The 16,731-nt window shown below is 34.0% G+C and overlaps 1 protein-coding gene across 1 annotated transcript in view; it reads left to right on the top strand.

Moving 5' to 3' along the window:
• LOC123699870 (N-acetylneuraminate lyase-like) overlaps positions 1-16,731 on the top strand; it is a 52,158-nt gene that overhangs the window by 27,894 nt on the left and 7,533 nt on the right. The window lies entirely within an intron of this gene.

Raw genomic sequence — 16,731 nt, forward strand, 5'->3', positions numbered from 1 at the left:
TGACACCGTAAAAAATTAGTCCTAAAACACGTTATTTATATTAGCATATAAAGCGAAATCTTATACCCAGCTAAGCTATAAATACTTAATTAAATTCAAATTCAAATTAATTTATTTGCCAAATAACATGGTATAGGTACCTACATAGATGTTAACAATTGAGTTCCAGCATGTTCAGCCGTTATTAACAGCATGCAAATTAATAAAACCTAACTCTCCATTACAATATAACAATGTAGTACACATTTATAACCTACATAAGTTATAGAAACATAAACATGTAGATTAATTTAAATAAATACTATTAGCGATTAGGTGTTTACATTGTGACTTTGTATCGTCATAGTATGATGGTAATATTGTAAATGTTAACAATAAGTCAAAGATGTTAAAGTTATAAAAAGTGTAAACAAGTTACCTGTAGACGCATCGATTATTAGGATCTGTCTTGTAACAGTGTAGTTGTATGAAGTCTTCAGCAAAATTTGTAACTAAGATAGCAGGTCTATATTTTATACTCGAGCGAAAGAAAAGTCGGATAATGAGTAAATTATCATATTATTATGCTTGTGGAAAAAATTTTGAAGCTATTTTCGCGCCTCGTCTATCAGACTGCGTGGTGGCGTGAACTATTCTGGAAATGTCTATGTTAGTATTCTGTATTACCACAAAATAATAACTACTCAAATTTCGACGGACCGAAGGACGTTTTTTAAAAAGACAAGATTTAATTTAAACGTCTTTAATATGTGCTCTCTACATCCAGAATGAAAACTTAAACTATAAACTTATCGTTAAACAAAAATGCAACGCTGCAATCTATGTTCTAAGAAATACAAAATGCATTAAGGCGATGCAGGGTGGCCGTAGTTATGCTGCGTTAACAAATACGATATCACATGCATGTACTGCGGGTTGCCCCGACATAACTCCTCCATCCTCAGTTTCAAGAAAATCTGAAGGATTTTCTTGAATACATATTTTTCTTAATTTAGACTTAATTACTACCACAATTACAATTATAATTACGATTAATACAAAAGTTATAATGTTAATCACTCCGACGGCACTATTCACTGTACTACTAAACTGGTTTTCACTATTTTCACTATTTTCAATTAAATGCCTAAGCATATTTATGTCAGTTAAATTTGCACCCTTCAGGTTAACAGGCTTCCTGTCGGTCGGGAAGTTCATCAAATTTGGTAATATAATTTTTGGTAAACTTGGGTATATAATATCAATTCCATTTACTTCATATTTCTTTAGTGTTATATCTCCGATTTTCACGTAACAGCCAGTCTCGTCTAACGTCAATAAATAGGTACCATGAAGGAATTCTTGGGTTACCTCGTTTTCACAGACCTTGGTAAGTACTGTTTCCACATTTACGTATAGTATCCATCTATTTGGCAGAACATTGTCGATTTTCACGTCATCTATGGAAATGGGAATCGGCTGACAACTGGAAACATTTGTAGATAGCCGCAAAAGATCAGCTAAACAATCGTCTTTATATAATGTTGATGTCAGTATTTCCGGGCATAGGAACCGGTCTTCATCTATTTCTTTGCATGGTTGTGAAAGTGGCATGGTTTTCAACCCCTTCACAAGGACATATGGGTATTTGGGTAGGATAAGGGAAGTCTGACCTTTTTCTTCGTTAAATATAGGTAAAGGTATTATTTTAAAATATGAATAAATGTCGTCAGTAATTAACGGAATAGTCATTACGAATTTTATTTGACTTTGTTTTACATAAGTTTGTACTTCTATTAATTGTTCAATTTTAAGAACATTATCTAAATTTACTGGAAATGGCAACTTAGAGCTAGTTTCAATGTTTTTTAATAAAAGTAATAATTCCTTAGTATCTACAACAGATTGGTGTAAAAGTTTAATTTTACTAAAAGCTACAGCAGTTTCTATTTCACTTAACCTAACATAAAGAGACATAAAATTATGTAAGAATGCAGAATATGTATGTATAATTTCATTAGTCTTTTGATGTAAATTTGTGTCATTTAAAAGCGAATCAATTACATTTAGCTTATTCTGGATTGCAATGAAATTGTTATTAGATATTTCAGCTACATTTAATAACGAACCCACCATCTCAGTAACGATCGTCATCTTATGTATTATAGAGTCTTGTTTAGTCTTTAATTTTTCAATAGTGTTTTCAAATTGTATAGCATCTTCGTTGTCGAGGTTACCGGTGATAATTTTTATAACTGAACCAAGTGGATTTAATAAACCACGTTTAGATCTAGAAGACGGAATTAATTGTTCAAATTTATCAATAGTATAATTCATATGATAATCTGTTTGTAATTCTGTTGTAATAAAATCGGAACCTAACGCTTTTACATCAATACAACTATGAACCTGATTTCTAAATGATAGATAACTATTTATATTAAATTCTAAATCTTCATATATTAACTTTAAATCTAAAACCTTAATAACTCTCCATGTGTCATTGCTGACGACTGCATAGCCTTCACGGAGAGGTAGTATTCCGGGGTTCCGTTTAATCTGGTGCAGTTGAAGACCCTGGTTTTGGATCACGTGGATCGCCAAAATTAGTAACCTGTGGAGGACGCTTAATGTTTTTAATGGGAACTTTAGTTTCACGATTGTGCGTCGTTACTGGCACAATATTTTTATGGATCGGTCCCGTGACTATCGCTATCTGATATCGCTTATCTATAGCACGTCTCGTGTTAACTCCTTTAATGTAAACTGAATCTCCTATGTCTATGTTAAAATTATTTTCACCGCCATACTTATCCTTAATAACCTGTTTCTTATGAATAATTTTGTCTTTAAGATATTTGTTTAAAAATTTTGTACGTTTGTAGTGATCTTTTACAATTTGTTGAGTTAATTGTTTATTACAATCTACAGCTTCATCTAGAATCAGTATGCCTTCCGTATCAAGATCGCGAGCTGAGTGAACCGTATCTGTATTTTCGCTATTATTGCTAGACGCGGTCAAGGTGCTGCTTTCCGCGGTTATTGTACTACTATCAAGTGTCGGAATCGAATATGGGGACCTCGGGCAATTATTTTTAGTAATAGGCACTATTCGGTCTGAATCAGACGAAATTGTAATCGGCGTCAGGGGTCGGTCACATTTTTCCGCCTGATTGTTACTAACTTTTACTATTTCATCGGTTAAGTGTTTTTGAAGATTTCGCTCCTTTTCATCTACATTTACTTTCATTGACACTTTGACTATTGCTGCTGGCATACGAACGCTTTCACGAAAAGTCTGAAAATCTAATATAGCGTCACCGTTTTGAAGGTTAGTTGGAATTGATACTCTAGTTTCTGATTGAGGCTCTAAGGTGATTTCTAACGGAAGGTTATATTTGTGGTTATATATAATCGGTATTTTGGCGTTAAATGTTTCTAAAACTTGGTGCTTCATATCGATATTTGCACCTAGTTTCTTAAGCAAATCAGATCCGATTAATCCATCATACTTACTGTCTACATCGTATATATAAAATTTGTGGGAAAGTGAGCTTCTAAAAGTTTTTGATAACGGAATTACTATAACCTCATCATGAGTGCTTTGCGCATGTGTGCTAACAACTGTAAATTGTTCATACTGTTTATGATCTCTAAAATATTCTTCTGCTTTGGCCGGACTTATAAAGGAACGACTGCTTCCTGTATCTATGAGAAACTTTGCTTTTATTTCGGGAACTATAATATGTGGTAATTTTAAGATGCTGTCACAATAATTTAAATTTATTATTTCACTGTCTTGTCGGAGGCCGGTAACGGGAAATTCATTATTGTCATTAAAATTGCATTCAGTTACTTCCGGATCGGTATAATCGTATAACTCGTTCGCGGCGTCTTCTTTATAATTTAAGGTTGAGTTATCGTAATTTTCATAATTTGGTTCATCGCAGTAATATAGATTATGAGTTTCGTTGTGCCTTATAGGTGCCGTGCGCATTGATACATCGCTATTTAAGCCGGGGTTCGGTGCCTGGGCATGTTGTATGCCAAATTTAAAACGAGGTTGGTCTGTTGGTTGATAACCGGAATTTTGAAAAGGTCGCAATTGGTGGTTATTATTAGATTGTGTGCCAAATTTATAGCCTTGGGCTTGTGGTGTTTGCCTTAACTGTTGAATAAAATTTGGTCGAGGTGGTTGCATTAAATTTGGTCGAGGTTGTTGAGCGAAATTCGGTCTATAACCAATTGGCTGTTGAGGACTGCCGTATTTAAAGTTTTGATTTAAAGGCATCGTACTAAAATTAGGTTTTAATGGATTTTGGAAAGTGTTTTGAGTTATAGGTTTTGGCTTACTAATCTTTGCGTTATATTGTTGTATAAAATTTACTTCTTCTGTAACTACGCTAAGTGCATTTTCTAAGTTTGTACAACCCCTTAATCTAACAATCCGGATCATGTCCTCCGGGAGGTTGTACAGAAAAACATTTAACGCAGTATTATTGTATATGATCATCTTCGCGGCTTTAACTCCTTCATCCGTGAGGCGGTTTACTTTTGAAAATAGGGAGCTTTTAACATTTTGTATTCTGTGGCAAAACTGTATGTAACTTTCACCTTGTTTTATTTTTAACCCTTCTAATTCTAGTGCGATACATTCTTCCGATCGCGGGTCTCCGAAATGTTGGGTAAGTATTTCCTTTAATTCAGTCCATGAAGTTATATTTTGGTAATCACTAAGCAGTGAAGCTGCCTTACCGATAAGCCTACTCGTTATGGCATGATATACATATAAGTTTTGTGCGTTATTGTTCGCATCTTGGAATGATCTTATAATGTATTCGCTTTTATTGATAAATAGGTTTAACAGTTTTTCATCTCCATCAAATTTGGGGATGATACATAGTATTTCTCTTGGTATGAGTTTAATCTCTTCCATTTTGGTTCTTTTAGTTAGTTTTAGCGATTAAAACTCTAAATGTAATAAAGATAAAGTTTTAGCGATTAAAACTCTAAATATAATAAAGATAACACTATTTTTTTACTAAAAACTAACACTTAAAATTAAACACTAAAAATTACGAATTATCACGATAATTGCAACGAACAAAATCAAATAAACGTAATGATTAGGCCGACTATTTTGGGTCGGGGATTTCGTGAAAACAGGGAATATGAAAAACAGGAGTGAAGAGGTTTACTCACAGACTGCTCGCTCCCATGTCCTTCACTTATGATCCTGGATGCTCGTCCTTGAGGTCACAGTACGCGTTTCACTTCAGCGATTGAGTTTTACGCGTACGCGTCGCGGGAGAGTTATTTATTTGGTTCGAGGATACTCGTACAAGCACCGCACTATCACAGATCCTTTTATAGGCTATAGTGTTAGCTCGGCAGCAGGATATTATCGAGTATCCTACCGGCTGCGCCACTCAAATTTCGACGGACCGAAGGACGTTTTTTAAAAAGACAAGATTTAATTTAAACGTCTTTAATATGTGCTCTCTACATCCAGAATGAAAACTTAAACTATAAACTTATCGTTAAACAAAAATGCAACGCTGCAATCTATGTTCTAAGAAATACAAAATGCATTAAGGCGATGCAGGGTGGCCGTAGTTATGCTGCGTTAACAAATACGATATCACATGCATGTACTGCGGGTTGCCCCGACATAACTAACTAGTAGCTGTATTATTTACCTTATAAACTTTTGTATAATGTGTAGTTATAAATCATAAAATATATATCTATTGTATGTGTATCTACAATTATAGCTTTGTGTATATCAAACAAGATGGCGCTACTTGTTCATTAGATTCTAGATTCTACAGGATACCCGATACAGATTAACATTATTAAGAAAATAAATATACCTTGAGATATTTTTTTAATGCACGTGACAACACTACTGCCGCGATAACTAAGAATGCAGTAATCGCAAAATGGCGTTTTTGAGATAATCGCGGGAAAGACATTTTTACATATTTGAGGAAGATGTTTATATTTTATAGCCCTTGAAATCTATCAATAAAATTGGAAAAAATACAAGCTTTACAAAGATAATTATCTTATATTTCATAAATTAGTATATCCATTAATAATGCGTATTATTGCGTTTAGGTTTAGCATCAGGCCATGTGAAAATCACGGGACACTAAGTCTAAATACAGTACTTGCGCTCATTACTGCATTATGTTCTAGCGCATGTTGATTACTGCGTTATTTTTTAGTATTTGATACAGGTTTTTAATGTCCGGGGCTAAGTAGATGTACACATAATATCTTCTCACTTTTACACAGATTTAAAAAAATGCTCTACGGTTGAAACCTACTGCGGGGATATTAAAATTAAACAATTTGTAGAAGAAAATTAAGTTTTATTAAGACAACATTTATTTTAACATCAGTTAAACTGACATGTACATGACTTAAAAAACAAACAGCGCGCAGGAGCAGCACACGTGCCGCACGTCTCACTTCACCGAACGACGACGATTTGCTTCAACAAAACGCAGCACTGTATCGTACGGTTACGATCTCGCGAACTTTTACCTGTGCTTTTACTACACACAAATGCAGTAATGTGGAGAACTGCGTTTTGACGTAGCAATTGGTCTACAGACACTAGAATAAAATGCTACAGTAATGGCTATTACTGCACTTTGTTTTAGGGTATCTTAACAAGAACTGCATTATTTTTTAGCACATGTTTAATACGGCGCTTTTTCTTATCATTGATATAGTTTTCATGTAAGTACTGCAAAAATCGTTAGCTAAAAAACATACTTCCGGGTACTTTTTTTATGAAATTTTTTTTTTTTCATGTTAATAAACCCCTTGGGATCCCATTTCTTGCAAAAAGTAAAAATCCCAAAAATGTCGATTACTGCATTCTTTGTTATCAGGGCAGACTACATTATTAAACATTTCACCATCGTGAGAAACATTCACAATATTCATTAGCAACATCTCAAAATACAATTAAAAACAAATTAACGTAAGTAAGAAACTTATTTTCACTCGTATTTGATAATTAATAATAAATCTAACTATATAAGTATTAGATCTGACCCATACAAAACGCATTGTCAGTTTGACTTGAAAAGTATAGTCAGAGTGCAATACATAGTTCTATTTTTATCCAACATGGTATGTATTATGATTATTGATTATTAAATGATTTATTAAAATATATTTTATATTTGATGAAAAGTTAGAAAAGGCCTCTCATGTAATTTAAATTAAAAATAAATAAATTTACTTACCAACGCCCAATTTCTATCTTCAGTTCACTTTTTGTAAAGTTGTTGCAGCATCGATCGTAACAAAATAATAATTTAATTAATTTAGTACCTAATGCAAAATTTTAGAACGCGCCATTCAAAATTCAAATTGGTTTTCTTTTTATTTATTTTTTTTTTCTTCTTTGGAAGATTTGATTGTCCATGGACATGTTGTATCTATAACTGTTTCTGGAAAACGAAGATAACCTAGAATTATTTATAATTATTTAAAAATGAAGTTATTAATTCGATATAAATGCGAAATTGTGTTTGTTTATTTATTAAAATCTACGTAATTGCAAGTGATAGGACAGTATTTTTTTAACATGCATAAAATCAGTTCATTTAAATTAATAACAATATGTTTATGTCAAATTTTAAACTTTTTTTTTTATATTTGTAATCATTTGTAATCTATACATAACTAGATGCTAGTTATTTCATTTTTTTTTTCATTTTCCGAATCAAAACAAATCTCTTCGTCTTGCCATAAAGTTTTATCCTATAATGAGTAAGTAGCATACATTTTATCCGCATGTTTATAAATAGATAATTATTTAATTTCTAGCAACATTACAATCACGAATCGAGAAATATTCCATACAACACAAAAATATTTCAATAACACAGTAATCATCAAATAATGTTATAATTAATCTTGTTTAGAGAGTATTAATTACGTGTATTGCGTACGATATGAAGAACGGACGTCCATTATCATATGGATACGGTCTATTTACCACCTGCCTAGTAGTGGGTGGAGCCCTGCAATACCAATGGGGCTTCTAATTCTTGCATACAAGTTAAGCAGGCGTATCGGTTTAACGGTTTTTATACAAGTTTTTCGTAGTTATGCGTGCTTGTTGTTGTTTACTCCATTATTGTAGAGGGGAAAATGGGCGTATTTTAACTGCAGTAAATGTTGACTTGGATACCTTGCAAACATTCATGAATTTAAATCTAAGTACCTATTTATCAAAATGTATCTAATATTATTTTGTGCTCAATTAGGAACGCACTCAATAAGTACCTTGTGGTAGCCAAATCTTCGATCTATTAATTACCTACTTGTATAGATATTAACTTTTGTAGCGCATAGAAATTATAAGTAATATAATATTCAAATAGCTGTATCGTTTAAACAATTTACTAAATTAGTGCGTATATTTTGGATATATAACAAATAATAAAAATACAGTCTAATAATACCCTTTGTCTAGTTTATTAATTGTTATTATCTCAACATTGGCAACATCTTTGGTATGTAGATATTGCCCGGTTCAACTCAAAGAAAAAAATAAAATCGCCATAGTCCTTATCAAAGAGTAAATTACTGACATATGAAGCCGGTTTTTAAAATATTATCATGCCTACTGTCTCAGACCGCAGCCTTTTAATTTGATAACACCCTTCAATTTGTTAAAATTAAGGATATAAACTGTCAATTGTCAATTAATCAGAGATTGCATTGTAGAGATAAGGCCGCCTTTTCAACCGACCTCAAAAAAGGAGAAGGTTCTCGTTTCTCAATTCTACTGTTTTTGTGGGTTTATTACCTCAGAACATTCGACTGGGTTGAACGATTTTGATGAATCTTCTTTTATTGACCTGAAAGCTAATGCCTAGGCCGGTTGGTCCCATTTAAATTTAGTCCAGTTAAATAATATTAGTAAAAAAATATTGACCTATAATACTTCACACTTTATTCGTTTAAGGTTTACTTGTCCTACTTAGGTAGGCCTTTTTGTATAATACATCATTAGAAATGAATAAAATAAATAATATTGATGAGTTAGGTATACCTTTTATTCATTCGTCGTGGAACTGCATTCAGATTCTTAAATCAAGCTGCACTTAACCAGTTCATATTATGACCGGTTCCGATCCATCATCATCAGCAGATAATATCAAATAATGGTACAATAATTACCTACCTATATTAATACGAAAGGATTACAAACTTATTTAATTTATCTAAAGTTTATATTTTGACCGCCTTCTTGGTACAGTGGTTAACGTGTGAGTGTAGAGGGGTCCAGGATTCGATTCCCGGTCTAGATGAAAAAATGTCTCGGTCTGGCAGGACACAGAAGGCTCAAACTCAAACTCAAACTCAAACATTTATTTATTCAATTACACTTCTTCCAGAAGCACTTTTGAATCGTCATTACATTCTTTAAATTTACCACCGATTCGGAAAGCAGTATCTATGGAGAAGAACCGGCAAGAAACTCCATAGTTGCTCTTTTAAAGTCATGTCCATATACAATATAATTTTACATTACATGTTACTTACATCTAACTACATACAATAATATATATTATCATAATATGCCAAAGAACTGTCCTGTAATTCTTACGCGACAACCCTCCATGGATTTTCATCTTCCATATATTCCTTAATGCTGTAGTAGGCTCTCTGAACTAATACATTTTTTAAGTAAGTTTATATTTAACACTACTAAACTCTTTAATACTATGAGGAATTCTATTGTAAAAACGTATACCTTGGCCCATAAATGAATTTTTAACTTTAGCTAACCTATAAAATGGCATCTCAATTTTATTTCTATTCCTTGTGCCATAACAGTGTCTATCTCCTACTTTTGTGTGTAAGTCCGAAATAGCTGATCACTTACTTGTCCCTAAAGAAAATCGATCAGTGAAAAAGATGCATTTAATGCATCTGCCCCATACCGCACTAGGGGACACAGCCCCACGGGACTTCACTAATCTAAAGTTTATTTAATTAATAACAATTAAAAAAGAGCGTTACAAATTATAAAAAAGAGCGTGTGTGCACACGTATCAGAAATGAAACTTCTTAGGCAAGATTCAACGATACCAAAATCGTCGCCTTACTCCATCACGTGACGGTATTGCCATGACGGGACCTAGAAATTTTACTCTCAACTCGCCTGAAGAAGTCTCACTTCAAAATTCGTACCGTGATTCGCATTCCGCTAAATTATACCCCTGCCTTAAAAAATCGAATGTCAAAGAACACGTCTTTATTAATTACTAGCTGTGCCGCGCGGTTTCACCCGCGGGCCGCGTGGCTCTGCTCCTGTTGGTCTTAGCGTGATAATAATATATAGCCTATATTACTCGTGGATAGTGTAGCTTTCGAATGGTGAAAGAATTTTTAAAATCGGTCCAGTAGTTTATGAGCCTATTCATTACAATCAAACAAACAAAGTTTTCCTCTTTATAATATTAGTGTAGATTTTCTACGCAGTGGCGTAGCTATCATATGGCCAGGTGGTGCAGTGCACCAGGGCCCCGGAGCTCAGGGGGCCCTCAAACCTCAGATTTGAAAAAAAAACAATTTAAATATATTTTTTTAAGTAAATAAAAAAAAATCTTGTGAGCAGGCTCGAGCCATTTTTTTATTTTTTTTTTTTCAAATCAACAATTATAGAACTCCTTATTCAACATTTCCAACCTTGTTTCCAACACATGCGCCAAGCGTCCTCGATAGGCATGTGCTGTTTGTTATCGTTAGTTCGGTTATTTGGTAGTTTTGATGAGTACGCCCGTAGTACATTGGATCAGCGATAAGCTCACGTGCTTGACGGTAGTGAGACCAATTCGCCCAACTTTTTAATGAAACTTTAATTCGATCTTGCCTTGCATGAGTTCTCATTTATGATATTTGTGGCGATGTTTTCAACTTTCTGGGGTCTGGGACGTACTACAATAGTTGACGCTAGTTGTGACTTGTGTCGCTGACTGTTGTAATTCGTAATTCCCTATTACCAGCCTTATTTCATCAAGTATCACCACTATCACTACTAATGCTATGATTTCTATTCCGCACATCCATCCATCCGGCACCAAATTCTGCTAGAACTCATTTTCGCTAAAAAAATTTCCGATGACAAAATATGTATTCGATACTGGTTGCAGCACAACGGTAACCGTATAATCTATGATAGCTCTCAACATGATCGACAACAAAAAATAAACAACGTTATTCTAAACTCAAATTCAAAACAAATGAGCTACTTCACGGAAAAAAGAAACAGTAAATATCGCAGTGTAAACTACTTAAACAACGGGGTACCCACTTCATTTTACAGTGGAACAGAGAATTTTCCAGTCCAAACTGAGATTTTGACAGTTACATTGGATTGTTTACAGTTCGATACACTAAATTCATCAATGTTTCCAGTAAAACAGCATTCGACAAGTTCGCCTCCGACATTTATCGTTAAGGGGGGTTAGGCGGTCAGCGAAAATTCAGCTATTCGGGCCTGAGGTAAGCGGTGAGGGGGTCCGCGTTTAGTATGGAATCAACGTGCTCGAAACTAAAAATCGTAAGCGCCATTCACATTTTTATCAAAAAGTGAATGAAAATATTTATAATAATAATAAAGCCTTTATTTCCGAAAAAAGTTGACATATATAAACATAAAATTACTTAAAACTAAAAACGAAATTTCACTATAAAATATCTCTAATTTCGGTATGCCTTACGGCAAAGGCCTCCTCCAACTCTTTCCATTGTGCTCTGTCTGCTGCCACTCTTGTCCAAAAGGGCCCTGCGGTCATTTTTAATTCGTCCTCCCATCTCCTAGCTTTGCGGCCCCGGCTCCTTACTCCATCCCTAGGGTACCAGACAGTGACCTGTTTGCTCCATTTTTCTTTTTTGCAGCGGAGCATATGTCCAGTCCATCTCCATTTTAATTGGTCTATGCTTTTAAGGATGTCTGTTAATTTTGTTTTACGTCTAATGTCTGTACTCTTAACTTTGTCTTTTAGTTTCAGACCCAGCATGCTCCTTTCCATACCTCTTTGACAACTTGCTAGTTTATCCCTATGGCGTTTAGTTAGAGCCCAGGTTTCGCAGCCGTATGTTATACAGGGTAGGATGCAGGTATCAAATGTTTTCTTCTTGATCTTAATTCCCAGAGACTTGCTTTTCATGATTTCTTTCATGGCCCAGTATTTCTTCCATCCTGTTGCAATTCTTTTGTCTATTTCTTTGGACATTTGATCATAAGGTGATATAATCTGGCCGAGATACACATATTCCTCTACGTATTCAAGTTTTTGTCCATTGATGGTTATGTCTATGGGTGTAGAATTCGTCATTACTTTAGTTTTACTAGAGTTCATTTCTAGACCCACTTCCCTGCCTCTGTCTGCTAAAGTTTGTATCATAGATTCCAGTAGTAGCGGGTCTTCTTCTAATAACACCAAGTCATCAGCAAATCTGAGATTATTCAGTCTTGATCCATTTATGTTAAGTCCCACATGCTCCCATTTTAGTTTCCTGAACATTTGTTCTAGCACTGCTGTAAACAGCTTTGGTGAGAGTGGATCACCCTGTCTGACACCCCTTTCAATTGGAAAAACATCTCCCATTGATTCCAGTCGGACACTAGCTTTACTTTCCTTGTATATGTTTTTGATGATGTCTATGTATAAATTTTGAATTCCCTGCTCTTTTAAGCTTTGCCATACGGATTCGTGTTTGAGACTATCGAAAGCTTTAGAGTAATCTATGAATGCCAGATAAATAGTTTTATTGTATTCATTGTATTTTTGGATAAGCTGTTTAATTGTATGTATTTGATCAATTGTACTGAATCCTTTTCTGAAACCAGCCTGTTCTATCGGTTGGTTTTCGTCTAGTTGGTTTGACACTCTGTCCAGGATAACTTTTGCGAAAACTTTATATACGTTCGAAATTAGAGATATTGGCCTGTAATTCCCAATATCGTCCTTTGCACCTTTCTTGTACAAAAGTATTATGTGCGATTCTGCCCAATTGCTTGGAATACTGCTTGTATATAAAACCTCATTAAAGATCCTGGTAAGTATTGGGGCTAGTTCTGTGATTGTCCCTTTCATCAGTTCATTTGTAATTTTGTCAGGACCAGGCGATTTTTCCATCTTTTGACTTTTAATAGCTTTCTCTACTTCCGATTGTAATATTTCTGGTATATCTTCATTAGCTTCCGTCATGTATTGTTGTATTTGAACATGTCTCCTTTCATTTGTCTGTGTGTTAGCCTGATTTGAATATAATGAACGATAATAGTTTGTCGCTATATTCTTGATTTTACTACGAGATGTTACTTGCAGTTCTTTGTCTCTTAGCTTTGGTATCCATTCTTTTCCTTTTTCTCTAAGTTCTTTAAGTGCTTTTTTTGTGCCTCCTGTTTTGATAATATAATTTTCCAGGGTTTTGTGACGTCTATTATTTCTATCTTTCCTCATATTTTCGCGGATCTGTTTGCTAAGATTGGAGATTTCTTTTTGGTTTTCTTTCTTATTAAGTATCAGTTCCTTTCTGTCTTGAATTAGTTTTAAAGTTGTTTCACTTAAATAGGTTTCTTTCTTCTTGTTTGTTGTTGTACTTGCCTGTTCTTTGAGCTTGTTTTCTACTTTTTTGTATTTCTCATTTAGTGACATATTTGAGTTAACAACTTCCATTAAGTCTTCTGTAGTTTCGAATTTCTCCCCCTTTTTGCACGTTAAGTAAATATTTTGAACGGCTCTTGGTCTAGGCTTCTTTAAACCACTTGCTTTGAGACAGCTACGTACCATACGGTGGTTGGTATTGAAGTTTAGGTTTTTCACTATTCCCGTATCACTAAATAACTTCGCTTTGTTGGTTATTATGTAATCAATTTCATTTCTGACCTTTCCGTCTGGAGATATCCATGTCCATTTGTTGTTGAGCCTTTTGCGAAAAATGGAGTTAAGAAGTGTTAAATTTTGCTCAAGCAAGAATTCTACTAACTTTTCTCCATTTCTACTTCTTTTACCTTTCCCATATTTCCCTATTATATGTTCTTCTCCAGTTATTTGGGTACCTACTTGTGCATTGAAATCCCCCATGAGTACTAAATTGTTTTGAGAGTATTTTTCTGAAAATTCCCTTAGTTTATCATAGAATGTATCTATTTCTGCTTTTGATGCTTGCTCTGTTGGCGAGTAGACTTGAATTACTGTCCAGTTTTTCTTATGTTTGGGTAAGTTAATGTGTATTGCCGCTATTCTATCTGATATTCCTTCAAACGCGGTGATGTAGTTCTTGAGTTTTAACTTCACCAAAAAACCTACTCCTCTATGTCCAGAGACTTCGCCTTTATAGTACATAATATAATTATTTCTCTCTTCTATTCCTTCTCCTAGTCTCCGCATTTCACTTATGCCCAAGATGTCCCACTTGATGGTCTCTATAGCTAACTCTAGTTCTTTCAAACTTTCCTCTGTTCTCAAGGTTCGCGTATTAAGTGTACATATATATAAATTACTTTGTTTTTGTATATCTTTTTTTGTGTTGAATTTAGTTGGCAGATTTGTTGGAGGGTGGTGGTCGTCTTCCCCCACGGTGACCAGCCGGCTTGGGGGGTATTTTCTTGATGTTTTCCTTATATCTATATTTGTTTTAATATTAATTCTTTGTTTGTTCCGGTCGGAGGGGGCCTTTACTTGTTTTTTGACATCTCTGAAACAGAGGCGGATCGTTCGCGCGATACATATGTAAGGATGCTTGGCTTGATTACTCCTCTTTGGGTCTTAGCATTTTCATCATACTTTGTGTTTAACTTTTTCTGAGATGAATCGGTTGGAGAACCTGATTGTTCTCTTTTTCTTTTTTCACGATGGCTGTTGTTGGGTTTCTTTACAATTAGCTTATCGTATTTTATAAATGCTACATTCCCATTTTTTCTTTCTATTTCCACTTGTTGCTGTAATTTTTTACGTGTCTCTAGTACTTCTTTAGAGTAATCCTCTTTTACATACACGCCTGGAGGAAGGTTTCGCTTGTTTTTCAAAATAATATGTTTCTTCCATATGGTTGTTAGTGATATTATAACTGGACGGTTCTTATCTGATTGTTTTCCGATTCTTTTAATATTACTTATTTCTTGACTATCTAGATGTATTCCTGATTCCACAACAGTTTCTTTCACTAAATCCACTAGTTCTATTTCTGTTTTTCCCTTTTCTTCAATGCCGAAAAGAATTAAATTTTTTCCTCGTTTTTCCTTTTCTAAAGATGATATTTTTTGTTCCAAATTACTGACTTTAGTTTTAAGGTTGTTATTTTCTTCTATCAATAATTTCATCTTTTCGTCTAAGGCCTCCATTACATTTTTCGTTATTGCTGTTGTTAATGTATTTGTTTGTTCATTAAATTTTTCGTTGATTTTTGAAAACAAAATTTCCATTTGTTTTTCCATATTATTATTGGGTAATTCAGCTTTGAATGGTGGTAACACTATCACTACTATTTATGGTTGAAATGTCAAAGTCAATGTTTGTTGTCACTTCTCACTGACAGTTTGTTTGATATTTGACAGTTATTGTTCAGTGGAATGTTTTATAAAGTTTTTTTAGGTTATACTGATCAAATAAAAACAATGATTTGTTTTGGAAAGCACTGTATCAAACACTTTAACACTATTTTGGGATGTTTTTAAGTTCTAGGTAAGATTTAAGCCTAATATGAGTTTAAATTGTCACTTTTACACTATTATTTCAATAATATTCACAGAGATCACTTTCGTACGTCTTTTCACTTTCGTCACCGGAACCGGAACCCCTTGAATGAATGAAAATATTTAGTATTTTCTAAATCTAAAACAGTCAAGAAATCGAGAAGGTAAATGCCTATGTACTTGTGATTTTATACGAATTATTATCGTAAAATACGGTTGTAATGAGCATTTATATGATATTTTAGAGGTAACTTCAGGATTTTTTTTTATCGAGCAAAAGTTTTCCAATCGTGTTTTGGAAACAGTCATCCCATCACACATACGTTCTGTAATACATATTAGAAATTTCAGTGCGAAAAAACCTCAATATTTTCAATTATAGCTCATAGAAAACAGTCCATTTTTCCGTGTTCACCTACTAAGGGCCCTTAATTGCAATAGAAAATGAGGCGGCATCAAACTTGGATTTGAGTGAAATTATAGACGAATTCGCAAAAATTAAAGCGCGCAAGAGATTGTGAATTGGGCGGAGAATTCTGTTAAAAATCGTTTTTTCCATTAATTAATCTCATCTGTATAATAAATATTCTATATTGTCATGTGCGTCGTTGTTTATTTATTCCCTTTTTCTTCTATTAAACACATGGAGAGTCTAATAGAGACGACGCGACGTATGGATTTAGCCTACTAGAGATAAGTTCACTTACTGTTTTCTATTCTTATTCTTATCAATAATTTTGAAGGCAAATATAAGTTCAAACTACGCGGAAAGAGGGGAGGAGGAGGGCCCGATTCTTTCCCTATGCACCAGGGCCCTTGTCTTCCTAGCTACGCCACTGTTTCTACGTTTCATTTACTACTCTACATTTTACTTGTTTTTTTAACACGAAATCGTCGAAGTAGGTATGTACCTATTTGTCAATATAGATACATATAATTTCAATAAAAAAAATAAAAAAATGTTGATTTAAATAGGTACAAAGTACAAACAAATGCGATATGTAGTT

This window comes from Colias croceus, chromosome 18 (genome assembly GCF_905220415.1).
Source record: "Colias croceus chromosome 18, ilColCroc2.1".
NCBI classification, from domain to species: Eukaryota; Metazoa; Arthropoda; class Insecta; order Lepidoptera; family Pieridae; genus Colias; species Colias croceus.